General features: G+C 43.9%; 1 long non-coding RNA gene across 1 annotated transcript in view; it reads right to left on the reverse strand.

The window, feature by feature from the left end:
* Positions 1-599: 599 nt before the first annotated feature.
* The window catches only part of LOC132249633 (uncharacterized), a 31,049-nt gene continuing 17,717 nt past the window's right edge, over positions 600-13,931 (reverse strand). The window contains exons 4-5 of the long non-coding RNA XR_009461144.1: positions 9,384-9,473; positions 600-3,806 (exon numbers count right to left, since the gene is read on the reverse strand). This is a non-coding gene — a long non-coding RNA (uncharacterized LOC132249633). The remainder of the gene's footprint in view (positions 3,807-9,383; positions 9,474-13,931) is intronic.

Consider the following 13,931-nt stretch of genomic DNA (forward strand, 5'->3'; position numbering starts at 1 on the left):
TGAATGCAAAGATTGTAAAGTTTCTTCCAGGTAGAAATGAAATTTTAGATTTTACAAGAGAGCTGGAGTGTGATACAAGTTATCCTCGCTGGAAAAGTTCATTTTATGTATAGAAGTTCATTCATTCTAGAAAATAGAATTCTGTTCCTGCCACTGCCACGGGGTACTTTGTGTTGCTAGTGGAGTCCTTTAAAAGAACACTTTCACAAGTAGTCACTAAGCATGTTTCCAGTCAAAGTCTCAAGCCCTGATATGCAGTACTGTGCATTCACAGCTGCAACTGAAGTCAGTGGAAGTTTAAGTCTAAACATGAGAGTTCTTTGTCTTCTGTAAATCAAACTGGACACCCACGTGGAATGAATGCTCTTGACTTTCATCTGCCTAAGCTTCTGGCCCCTCTCAGTAAAGTTGGGGTTATACTGTCCACTTATCTCACAGGGGCTTCATGAAAATAAATGTTAAGGCTTGTGGAACACACACACTATTAGTGATAAGCAACACAGAAAAACCCATGGGGAAATGAACAATTCTGTCTTCAGAGCAGGGTCTGAATATCATGCAGTTAATAGAGCTGGAGGGCAGACATTGAACTAATTCAATTCAATTCAATTCAATTTATTATTAAGGATACTGGCTAAATGCCATGCTCCCAAAGACAACATAACACACATACACCCATAATATAAATAAGTATGAACAGGGTAACTGAACTACAAATATACTAAAAATAGAGCCCACCAACATAAAAACATTATTAATATAAATATAGTAGTAAATCAAGACATGAATCTATAATATTGTTGTACATAGATCCAGAACGGAAACAATAAAATCAAGTCTAATGTTAAAATGTATCACTCATATCAGTAATAAAGGATATTTCACTCTAATCGCCTCAGCCTTGTAAGCAAACATTGCAAGACAGTTACTACATTTGGATCTGTTTGCTGTAAAAGCCAGATTCATTTCTCTCTGTTTGAGAAATGTATCAATTTCTGCAAGTACGGTAATAAATAGATTATCCTTGTGTCATTATATAAAGAGCATTCTAATACATAGTGGATAGTATCTTCCAAAACTCCTAGGCAGACAGGGCAACATCTTTTAGCCCTTGGAATGGACAATCTACATCCAGCCAGAACAGCTGTGGGCATCTGTTTGGTCCTGAGTCTAGTCAAAGGAATTGCCATTTATTATTGAGATCCAAATGCAAATACCTTCCCCCCCGCCATCTAATTTCCAAAAAGTATATAAAGGTGCAATGTGAGTAGCCCTAGGCACTGCAAAATCATTCTGCCAGGCAATATCTCGTATCCTCTGGAAAACCTGAACCTTTTCTATGGGGTAGAAAGATCTTTCATTATCTTTGAGATAGTATCCCATCCCAGAAAGTGCAAAAGTACGGGAAAGAAAAGCTAACCAGGGTGATTGGAGGGGAGGGGGATTATTAATATCTTCTATGTAGCAAAATTTAAGCAGACAAGATGGTACAAGGGGCAGGATTTTAAACCAAAATCCCACCATTATAATAATAATATTAATTGAAATAGAATCCATTCCCATCTCTAATCTCAGAAAAAGATGCAGGGGTTGAGGGAGGAAGAGTCAGAAGTTGTAATTGCTCTCTGTAATCCAATAGGAGTTCTTGACAGTATAACAGTGCCATCTGCATATATTAAAATAGGAATCGGGGTTGCTAATAATTTGGGGGATGAAAATGTGCATCCTGCATATTTCCAATAATATAATTCATGTAATGATTAAATAACAAAGGGGCCAAAATACATCCTTGTCTAACCTCTTTTTGTAGTTGAATTTTTTGTGTAAGTTCACCCTTCAAGCCCCACTTAACGTGGACCCATGTATCTTTATAATATTTTATCAACAAATGCAAAAAAGAAGGGTCAATCCCATAGGTTATCAGTTTCTCCCAAAGTTTACTTCTATTTATACTATCGAAAGCTCTTAACAAGTCTACGAATGCAATATACAGTGCTGATTTGCGCATTTGCGTATACTTATGTCTCAAAAATTGAAGAATAAATATGTTATCAATAGTGGAATTTCTGTCCCTAAATCCAGTCTGATGTTCATGTAAAATGTTTTCCCCTTTTACCCATGTTATGAGGCGATATAAAAAATGGCGCCCAACAATTTTAACTGAAATGTCTATCAAGCTTATAGGGCGATACAATTCTGGCTTATCTTTTAAAACTTTCTTGAAAATTGGTACAATAATACTCCCTTTCCAGGAATCTGGGATTTGGCCCAGCTCGATTATAGAGTTATACCATTGTTCCAAGATCAGAGTCCACCATTTGATGTTATCAATGTAAATTTCCACTGGTTTTCTCTCTGGGCCTGGGGCTGTATTCTTTTGTTGTGCTTTGAGGAAATGTGCTGTTTGATCCTTTGTTACCCGATACTTAATTGTATCAGTGGGGGGTTTATTATCCCCTAGAACATTGAACTAAAAAGAAAAAAAGAAAACAAAAGAAACCTAAATATCTGCCCCTTAAGTGAGCACTGTCAATCCTGTGCATTGAATGATTCAGATTGCTACAGAAATATGCTTTTATACATAAATAAGGAGTGTATTAAGCATATGAAAATAGAAGCTGAATTAAGGTTCCTTCAGCAACTTTAATCTGACATTAGGATAACTAACACTGAGTGCTTGACTTTGCAATATTCATAATGTTCTTATAATGTAGTTCTGATGTGTGTAATTATTGTTCAGGCTATAGTAGTGCAAAGACACTTTCAAAACACAGGAAGACAGACTCTCTTACCTTAAGGATGACTGACTGCTGGATAACTGAGTCTTCATTCACTTACAAATGCTCAGTACCTACATTCCCACTGTAATGGCTGTAACTACTTTCAGGAACTACAGAATCCACAGGTTAAAACAGGCTGGTCAAATCATAAATGTCTTTGCCAACTGTGCTGATTTCATTGGGAAAGTCCCACATTGTACCTGGTAGGGCTCAAGTTCCTTTGCCATAAACACAAAATAATATAGTAGTAGCATTGCCTTTGGGTTCTAAAGATTTATTTCTTGAGCTGCTTCTGGCAGTGGCAGAACTACCTTCTTCTCCTGGGCTCTACCCTAGCTTTCACAGACAGACAGGCAGCCAACAGGATTAAGGTTACAATTTCCCAAGAGCTTAAGAGATAGATATGTCCAAATCCTATTAAACTGCTTTGTCAACTCCAGACTAAAAGGTTCAGCTCAGTCCCATGAGAAATATTTGAAAAAAGCACTGACTGGGTTAAATAGAATGGAAAGAAACCTGGAGGGTGGGAAAACCAACCTGAAAGGGAGAGAGAGAGAATTCCATACAAATTCCATGAAAAGCCTGCAGGGAATGACTATACTCCATGAAGGAGAGAACAATTTGATACTCAAAAGAGAAAGAATGGCTATTTACCTCATAGTAGCAGTTGCTTTGGGTTGCTATGAGTGTGCATACACATGATTATAAATCTTCTGAACCCTGTGTACTGGGCTGCACCTGTGCTGTGACTATCTTAACAATCAATCCACTCGATCTGAAGGCATACCCAGGGAGAGTTCTCCAGTTGTACATCCATTCCTTTGATAATAAGACCTGTCCGGAAAAGGAGGGCCAGAGTGCAGACAATGGAATCCAAACTGACATCATTATCATCATCGCCATAATCATATTTACAATTAAGAGCTGTAGCTATTCTTTCTTCTTTCAGTCTGTGTCTGTGTGGATGCTACTGTAAGTGGTTGATAAGCAACATCCCATTTGCCATGCCAGAACTCCTCAGTTTCCCTGCAAATAAACAAACAGAAATTGGTGTCCCAAAGGCATACAAGTCAGGGGGTTCCCCCATGTAGCCATCTGGCAGAGGTCAGGTGTGGGATGTTTCTGAAGCCAGCAAGAGATGCAGTTTGCACCCTAGTATGGTGACCCTTAACATTTGAAAGAGGAGGTACATCAGCTGTTTGGTAGCAAGTTGGCAGGCAGTACATTATTTATTTTGATATCTTCTGGGAAGAGATAACTTAGACATTTGAAACACTAGAATGGCAACAAAGAAACAGGACAATCTAGAAGACTGTCAAAGCCTGTCAAGGTAAAACATAAACCCTTGAAATGTCTTAAATACAGAGTTCTTTTCTCCCAGTACAGAATAAGTGTTAGGAAAGAAAGCAAGTAAATTGGTAACAAGAACCATGAAAATTTACTTGATTGAACTAGTTGAAAACTGTTTTGCAAATGCCTTGAAAGAGGCCCTAGGAGGTTTGCAAGAATTTTATTGAGGCCACTTGCAGGAAAGGGTTTTTTTTACTAGTAAGTAAGTACCTAATAATATGTTTAGTGACTTGGATAATTTAGGGATAGGAAAAAACCTGAGCAAGTGGGTGAAATGTAGAAAACACTTTAAGATGTATTTTGATGGAACTGAATTAAAATCTGCAGTATCAAATACAGGTTATAGCTGAGAATCCTTAGGAGACTTCAGTTGTTTCTAAACAGTGTTGAACACAAACTGAAATATTTTTCTATTGAATGGAATGGGTCCTCTTCAAGGTGCATGTATAATTGAACAGTCACCAGTGATGCTCAACCATCCAGCATACAGGCTATCAGATGCATTGACTTCAGTTCTGATGTTGCCTCAGACGCTGGTTTTGTGATATTATGCCCAGAGGGTCTGGAAGTGGAATGGGACCTCCATAGCCATCTAGAGAAGGTGTCTGTCAGAATTGTGGCTTTGTCTCACATGATCTTGCATGCCACCTTATGACTTAGTGGGGAAGCATCTACAAGACTTCGTTTCCACTGTCATGCAAGAAACTTTAGGGAAGAAAAGCCTGGACATTTGGTGACAAGTACATCTATTTTGGGGTTTTACCACTGCTAAATTATTGAAATACTCTAGTAACCGTATGAAGTCAGCGATGGATTATCTACTTGCAAGATTGTTTTCTTTGAATGGCCTGAATTTGATTTACATGAAATACAAGTCAACAAGGTTCAGAGAAGACAGCTCTAACACTGTAAATGAAGAAAATACTAAGGCCCTGCCAGACATTCAGATAAAGACAAGAAGGATCTGATGCATGATCCATGGCAGGAGGCATGATTGTGGGATCCAGAATCAGACCCAATCACACCTTATTGCCAGTGCAGGGGAAGCCCGGGATCACTGATCCCTCTGCAACAGCAAGCAGTAAACTCCCACACCTGGGAGGCTGTGCTTACAGGGCTCACAGCTGTGGGGCCACCACACAAGCTGTCAGCTGCAGACTCCCAGCTATAGATTCATAGAAGTAGGGTCGGAAGTACCTTGTAGATCATCAAGTCCGATCCCCTGCCCTGGGCAGGAGAGAAAACCGGGCTCAAATGACCCCAGCCAGGTAGACATCAAGCCTCCTTTTAAATACCCCAAGGGAAGGAGCCATCACCACTTCCCTTGGAAGTTGGTTCCAGACCCTAGCCACCCTGACTGTGAAGTAGTGCCTTCGGATGTCTAATCTAAACCTACTCTCTAACAATTTGTGTCCGTTATTCCTTGTTACCCTGGGGGGCACTAGGGGGAGCAGGGTCTTTCCCAAACCCTGCTGGTCCTCCCTGGTGAGTTTATAGACGGCCACCAGGTCACCCCTCAGCCTTCTCTTGTGAAGGCTGAGCAGGTTAAGGTCCCGTAGCCTCTCTTTGTAGGGTCTGCCCTGCTGTCCCCAGATCCTGCGGGTGGCCCTCCTCTGGACCCTCTCAATGCTGTCCCCATCCCTCCTGAAGTGTGGCACCCAGAACTGGACGCAGTACTCCAGCTGGGGCCTAACCAGTGTCACATAGAGGGGGAGGATCACCTCCTTGGCCCTGCTTGAGATGCATCTGTGGAAAGCACTGGACACTCCCATGGCTACAAGCCCCATCGACAGGGGTCTCAGCCACAGGGGAGCATCCGGCCACACATTCAATTAATGGTGCGATAGGAACCAGCCACAAAGTTATTACACATTCTTTGTAGAATAATGTAGCTTATTCCTCATTTTATCATGCCATTAATTTATTGAACATGTGGCTGGGTCACAATTTAAGATGTGACTAGCTGGTTAATCATATCTTAAGTTGTCAGGGTTCAGACAAGATATAGGCAGCCAGGCCTGTGGCTAGGCCCCTGAAGCAGTTAGGGAGACAGCAAGATGGAAGTACAGATTGCCAGAGCATCAGGCCAGGGTCTAGGTCTGAGGGTCTGAGAACACAAGGACCAAGTTGCAGGGGGACCAAGAAGCGTAATCCGAGAAGCAAGACGAGATCAGAAACCAGGGGCAAGAGCCAGTGCCTAGTTCCAGGATCAATCTGAGGTTAGAGTCTGGAAAAGTCAAAGCTGAGCCAAGAGCCAGGAGAATCAGAAGGAGCAGTGACCTGCTTGCCAAAACAGATGCGTCTGCAGCCTGCCGCCTGAGCCTCCGCGTGAACTTAAAAGGAGTAAGTGGAGCTTTCAGTAGCCAATTCAGTTGCTTGCTACCACAGAAGGCTAGGACAATCTCATTATCCAGGGATTGGGGTAGATGTGTTGCCTCAAGTGCTCAGGCCACTTGGGTATATTTTATCTGAGGCCCTGACATAAATGTAACATGTGTTAGGGGCCTAAGGGTAACAGGCAAACAAAGCTAGTTTTCTCAAGCTCCTACAGTCAGCAAGCATAAAGATAAGGTCCGCTTGCAACCACTGGTTTTAGAGATGTGGCAGGAACCATGACTACATGCACAGTCGAGAGAAGGCTCAGTGAAATTTGCTTCTGAAAAAAATTTCATCTCATCTGCAAACACGTGCACACCTAGAATATGATCCACATCAACATATGCTTAATGAAAAACTGCTTCTATCTGCTCTAATATTTGCAGGAATCTACATACCCTTTCTTAGGTCTAATTAGGCACTGTCATGTTAAAATGAATTTTGCATTAGTGTCTCTAATTACTATTCAAAAGCCTGGAAGAAAATAAACTGAATTTGTTTTGAGACGTACTTCTACTTTTTTTCTTGTTATGCACAGAGGAATCATCTTTTAAGAACAGAGACAGAGAGAAAGAGCACATTCAAGGTGTATCAAGCAAAAAAGGCCAAATAATTTGCTTACTCCAAATAAAAATAAGCTCTACTTTCCCAAAAGGTTAGCCGTTCCAGAAAATCTTTACAGATAAACCAGAAACTTCTGCAAAGAGGGAATTCATAGTCTATTTAAAACAAAAAAATTAAAAAATGACTGTTTAGGAAAGTTTTAGATTTAAAAATACCAAGATAAAGAATTATGAAAATATTAAATGGTGGGGCAAATTAAATGAGAAAAATCAAAATCATAGTCTGGAATGAATATTTAGAAAGTATCCTAAGAAGTCCTTTCACTAAATCCAAAAAATAGCTTTCTGTACAGCTACAAAATATGTCACCTCAGAGTTCAGCATCTTACCTAACTTTGACAGCATCTCTGTTAGGGTCATGATATAAACTGCCAACCTAGAGATCTCATCCTGGTTTTACATTCTAACTCCCAAATGGGTGTGTGACAGGGCCCTGCCTGAGCTGCTGGTGGTCGGCACAAGCTCAGGGGAAAAGAAAAGCATGCAGCCCTGCTTGAGGGGACACATGCCCAGCTGGTCTGGGTCAGCCTGGGCCCAGGTGGCTGGGCTGCAGTCCAACTGGCCAGTGCCATGCTGACCAGGAGCACACTGATTGACCAGAGAAGTGCAGGCCAGGTGGGGAAGGGAGTGGGCAGAGCAGTGAAGTTGGGCAAGAGAGCAACCACAAGAGCTGTACAAAGACAGCTGGCTGACACTGCATGACCAGCAGGGAAAACCACAGGCCAAGAGCACCACAGAGAGCAGCAAGCTAGAGTGTGGGACCTGTGTCAAGGAATCTAAGGCCAGCCCAAAGCGCACAGCACCCTGCAAGGGACACAAGCAAGGGGAGCCTGCAAACAGTGTATCCTTCCAGCAGATGCAGAGAGCCTGGACAAGGGCAGTTAGAAGTGGTGCCCCAAGGCACCCGGGGGCCCTAGTCCAGTAGGGAGGCTCAGATGATGCTGAAGCATCAGCACCTTGCCCAGCCAACCAGCCAGAGGCATTTCATAGTTTCATAGTAGCTAGGGTCAGGAGGGACCTGAACAGATCATCTAGCCTGACCCCCTGCCACAGGCAGGAATGAATGCTGGGTTCACAAGACCCCAGACAGGTGATCATCCAACCTCCTCTTGAATTTGCCCAAGGTAGGGGCGAGGACCACTTCCCTGGGAAGTTGGTTCCAGATTTTGGCCACCCTAACTGTAAAGTACTGCCTTCTGATCTCCAACCTAAACCTATTCTCCATCAGCTTATTGCCATTGTTCCTCGTCACCCCAGGTGGTGCTGGGGAGAAAAGGGCTCTGCCTATTTGCTGTTGATCCCTCCTGATGAGCTTGTAGGCAGCCACCAGGTCTCCCCTCAGCCTCCTTTTGCTGAAGCTTAACAGGTTCAGGTCCCTCAGTCTCTCCTTGTAGGGCCTGTCCTGCTGCCCTCTCCCAAGCGGGTGGCCCTCCTATGAACCCTCTCCAGGCTGGCCACATCCCTTTTGAAGTGTGGTGCCCAGTACTGTACGCAGTACTCCAACTGTGGCCTGACCAAAGTCGCATAGAGGGGGAGTATCACCTCTCTGGACCGGCTTGAGATGCACCTTTGGTTGCATGACAAGGTATGGCTGGCCTTGCTGGCTGCGGTCTGGCATTGGCGGTTCATGTTCATCTTGGACTCCAATAATGACTCCAAGATCCCTTTCCACCTCTGTGCTTTCAAGAAGGGAACTCCCCAACCTGTATGTATGTATGCTGTGGATTCCTTCTCCCAAGGTGCAGCACCCTGCATTTGTCTACATTGAACCCCATCCTATTCTCATCTGCCCACTTTTGTAGTCTGTCTAAATCTAGTTGCACCCTCTCTCTTCCTTCAAGTGTGTCCACCTCGCCCCACATCTTAGTGTCATCAGCAAACTTGGACAGCGTTCTTTCTACCCCCTCGTCCAAGTTGCTGATGAGGATGTTAAACAGTGCGGGCCCGGGGACCGAGCCCTGGGGTACCCCACTGCTCATATCTCACCAGGTTGAGTACAACCCGTCCACTCCTACTCTCTGGGTGCACCCCATCAGTCAATTTTTTACCCATCCAACTGTGCAGGCATCAATGCTGCAGTCACTTAATTTATTGATGAAGATGGGGTGAGAGAGTGTCAAAGGCCTTCTTAAAGTCTAGAAAGACTATGTCCACAGTGACACCATCGTCCAAGGATTTAGTTACTTGGTCATAAAAGGCAATCAGGTTGGTCTGGCAGGACCTGCCTTTGGTGAACTCATTTAAGTTTGGTTACCTGTTTCTGCTGTTATCCTCTGAAGCGAAGGCACAGGCACCATCCTGAGCAAGTTCCAGCCACACACCCAGTGCCAGCCACACATAGCACCTACAAGAAGAACCAAGTGGAGACCAGACTTACCATTGACGTCCAACAGCAACACCTGAGTGGAAAGGAGTGGGATGTAGCAGAGGAGGAGTGTCACACAAGACCAATGCAGAGTCAACTGTCCTAGGATCACCAAGTGACCACAGGTACCACCTGCCCATAAATAACCATTCATCTTATAGAAACATGTCATGGCAGGTGCTTCATGGGAGGAAGGTGCATCATGACCAAGTGAACAGGGCACATACACTGCCCATCAGTGGCTTCTCCATGCATGTACCTGCCGCAGGGTGTTTCTTGGGAAATACTCAAAATGAACAGATAAATATAGTAAAATAAACTCCCAATGTGGCTTTATGTCAGGTTATCAACAAGCACATTCATATATACATGAACAAACCATTTACCACATGAAATTAATAACTACTTGTATTTTGCACATGAAAAGAGGTGGTAGTTTTCTCTAAAATACTTGAGAGATTGCACAAATATAAAATCCTTGTGAAATGAAGCAAAAATGGAATGGCACTTAACTTCAGGGGGCGGCTTGTGCCATTCATACTACGGGTTTGAGCAGTTTGTAGTTGAGATGGCACAAGAACATGCTGGGAACGAAAAATGTGCTCCCATGCTCCATATTTGCAGTGTGGACTCTATATTTGATACCAGGAAACCCAGTATAACCCCCCCCCACTGAAAATAAGCAGACTGCAGCAGTGACCCAGACCCAGGCGCTGTCCCCAGTAAGTAGGGACAGGGAGGTGGGGGGAGGGCTGTGAGGGTGGGATTGTGTGGGAGTGCACTGTGTGGGTGGGAGGGACTATGTGGGGGAGGGGGAAGCTGCTTGGGAGGGTTGGATCCCCTGCCTGCCCCACTGCATGGCACAGAGCCCCCCTACAGCAGCCATCAGGCACTCAGGGCCTGCTGCTGGCAAAGACCCCCCCATGGCACAGCATGGCCCTGACTACCTGAGACACAGTGCCACCTGTGCCACTTGGTGCTGGCCCAGCCTGATGCACAGCCCCTGTGAGCAGTGCCAGGGCCCCAGGTAGCAGCCCGAGCAGCCTGGAGCTGCCCTAAGATACATGGCGCCGGGCCAGGCCAGACCTGTGACATGCAGCACAGGCGGCGCCGGGTGCCAAGTGGCCAGAGCCATGACATGCCATGGGGAGAGGGCCCTGAACGCCCCATGGCTGGTGTTGCTGCACAGGGGGTGGGGGGGAGGGGGGTGCTGTGCGCCCTGTGGGGGACCCACACCTCCAGAGCAGCCCACCCCTACACAACCCCCCCACACCCACAGTCCCCCCAACCCACAGCCCCTCCACATCCCTACTTACCAGGGACGGCACCTGGGTCCTGGTCACATCACAGCCTTGCTGCATGTCTGTTTGCCCCAGCATGCTGAGGCAGCATGCCGGGGGCAGCAGGAACATCATAGAGATGCTTTGGAGCATCTCTCTGGAGGACCCCACCTCCAGTTGCCTCAGGGTATGTTCCTGGACCATGCCTGGTCCCAATTTTTCTCTACAGGTTTTTTTTAATTTTATACCTGATCATTTTTTTGTCTGCATCATGCCTTTTGCAGTGTCTCAGAGCATGTTTGAGATACTGCAACAGGCACGTGCGCACTCATCTGGACGCACCCTCTGAGGGCAAGTAGACCTGAGCTGCTCTCCAGGGCAGTTTTTTATACTGCTAGGGCCAGCATAGGTGCTGGCTGAAGATCCAGGAGGAGCTGGGAAGGGTCGGTTAGCCCCAAGTGGCACAATTTGCCCCACACCAAAGTGCATGTTCAGACACATGTGCTGAGGCACAAATCTCAGGCACAAATTTGTGCCGCTACTATTTGAGCTGTTGTAAGTGCAGATGCCTACATGTGTAGACGCACCCTATGGAGCCAAGAGAGTCTTAAACACTGTAGATGGAATCTTGAAACGTTAACATTTGCTCCCTGCTCCCTCCTCACCAAGCAAAATGACCTGACTTAGGGGAAAGGGGGAGGGGAGGGAACACCTCATAAAATAAATAAAATAAGAAGAATAAAAAGGATTATTAAAAAAACCCTCCAAGGAGACTTAATGAGAGTGGAGAGTTTATTTATCCCATTCAAATTAGGAGAGCTGGTCTATGAATTAATCAAGGGTTTTACAGCAGAAACTGCGGTAGCTATCCCTTCAACATGCCAGCAGGAAACTCTCTTCATGTAACCAGTGGGCCAACGTGCTAACTGTTCTATAAATGCCATTTATTTTCAAAAAATCATCACAGAGATGGAGCATGGAAGACAAAAGAGCAAGAGGAAAGTTGATTCTCAAAGCAGAACTTTATTTTCACTGCTTTAGTTTACAGAAATCTGAGCGAGGACAGAAGGAGGGAGGGAGGGGGAAAGCTTGAGTACAGCTACAGCATTTTTGAGAGGTTCTTATCTGATGACTGAGATCAACAGTTACTGAGAAAATAAGAGATTCTGGAACTGAGTAGAATGGCAGCATTCTCCATCCTGCTTAGAGATGGATAAAAAAGCTTTCACCTTCAGGATAAGAACCAAACCTGGGCAACTCAAGAGCCCAACTAAAGTAACAAAAGGAATTATGAAAAAAGGAGAAAATTCATGTATATTTTTAACTCTTCTTTTTGCACTTGGGAATCTTGAGTTGGCCAAGCTTTGTTCTTACTTTGAAAGCCCCATCTCCCTTGTCGATGTCACTAACATCCCTCTGTTCTGCAGTGACTAGGTTCTCATAAGGTGCATCTGCACCTGTGCTTTACTGCAGAGGAGATTAATTAGCTCCGCAGTAAAGTGTCACCGTCTACACATGTACCAGTATTTGGGTGCGGTAAATTAATTAACTGTGCCATAAGATAGTATTGTCAGAGACAGTACTATCCTATGGCAAAGTAACTGCTGATACACATGTGTAGACAGTGACAGGGGCTGGCTGGGGCATGAGGATGCTAAAATGTAAGGGCTGCCTGCCGCCTAGCCACAGTACAACAAACTGCTCAAAGCCCAACTCACTTTCAGGAGGTCATTAGCCTGGAAGTCTGTGGGTATGTCTATGCCACACTCACAGCAGCAAGCACCAGATGCTTCAGAGGAATATATAAGAACCCAGCAGTAGGCAATTGAAGCCTTCTGTATAAGCCTTATCCTTTCTAACAGTTTGTCTTAAACCCTAAAGCCTGGGATTTAATATCCCTTCCAAGATGATTGTTTTCAATTCTAACAACTTTAGATAAGCTAACTACCCATTTAAATAGCACATTTTTTTTTGCATCTTACTGGGCATGTCTACACGTGTGCCCCAGTGTGCAGTTGGTACAGCGCAGTCATTTGGTATTTGCTAGTACTGCACAGTCCTGGCAGTGCATGGGAAGTTTCTGACCCTACTGTGCAGTAGCTTAGTGCCTGCCAACTCTGTCACTGTAGCAACAAGCTACGTCACTGTAGCTCGTCGCTATGCCAACATAGCGTCTTGTGTAGACACGCCCACTGTGTTTGTGAATTCAATGAGTTCCTGTGGCAATGAGTTCCACAGTTCCACATGGTAACATCTCAATATATTTTTTAAACATTGAAAAATACACCATCTACAGAAAAGAAAATACAAAACTTCCCCAGGACGTTTTGGACAAATTAAGTCCCATAGAAATTTTAATGCATCAGCAATATCCCAGAGTGCCACACTCTGGCATGTAAGCCAAGAAGTAGCCAGAGATCTCAGCAAAAATAAAAAGAATAAAACTTGTTTTATGTTTATTTACATGCAGAATGAATCCAACAGCCCAATCCAAGAGCAGTCACTGCATATTTCTGTATGTGACAGAATTTTCCATTTTCAGTGCAGGTTGCCAATACATCATGAAAAACTTTTCATAAACCTCCAACAGATTCCCTCTCCATTATGATACTTCTTTTTTATCAGAACTATTTATTTCCCATTTTCAAGACTAAACTGAAATTGTAGTATTTGTTCCACATGAAACATTTGAGATAAGTGAAAAGATGCACCCAAGTTATATAAACTGCTTCAATTTGGTTATTATGTTGTTGATAAAATTATTAGATGCCATTTTCAAAATCACCATTAATTGCATATTTCCAATAACCTGCTGTTAGCTTTCCTCCTCTGACTCCTTTTAAACAATGGGAAAATATGCTTGAATGAATTTCTTTGTACAAAAATATCTTATCTGACAGAAAAATCAGATTAATAGGACCTTGCAAAGAAAAAATTCTGCATTTACCTATGCCTATTTCCCCCCCTTTTTTGTTTGACTTCATTATTGCTGCTATTTATTCAGCAGTACTTATTGTACCAATTGTGGCATACAATAAAATGTACCTATGAAACAGGAGTTGCTCTTTAGACATCTCTTCATGAATACAAACGTAGTGGAGGGAGGGGAGATGGTCACAACCATTGATTTAATACGTGTGACAGCTGTAAAATACTT

This window comes from Alligator mississippiensis, chromosome 3 (genome assembly GCF_030867095.1).
Source record: "Alligator mississippiensis isolate rAllMis1 chromosome 3, rAllMis1, whole genome shotgun sequence".
In the NCBI taxonomy this organism is placed as follows: domain Eukaryota; kingdom Metazoa; phylum Chordata; order Crocodylia; family Alligatoridae; genus Alligator; species Alligator mississippiensis.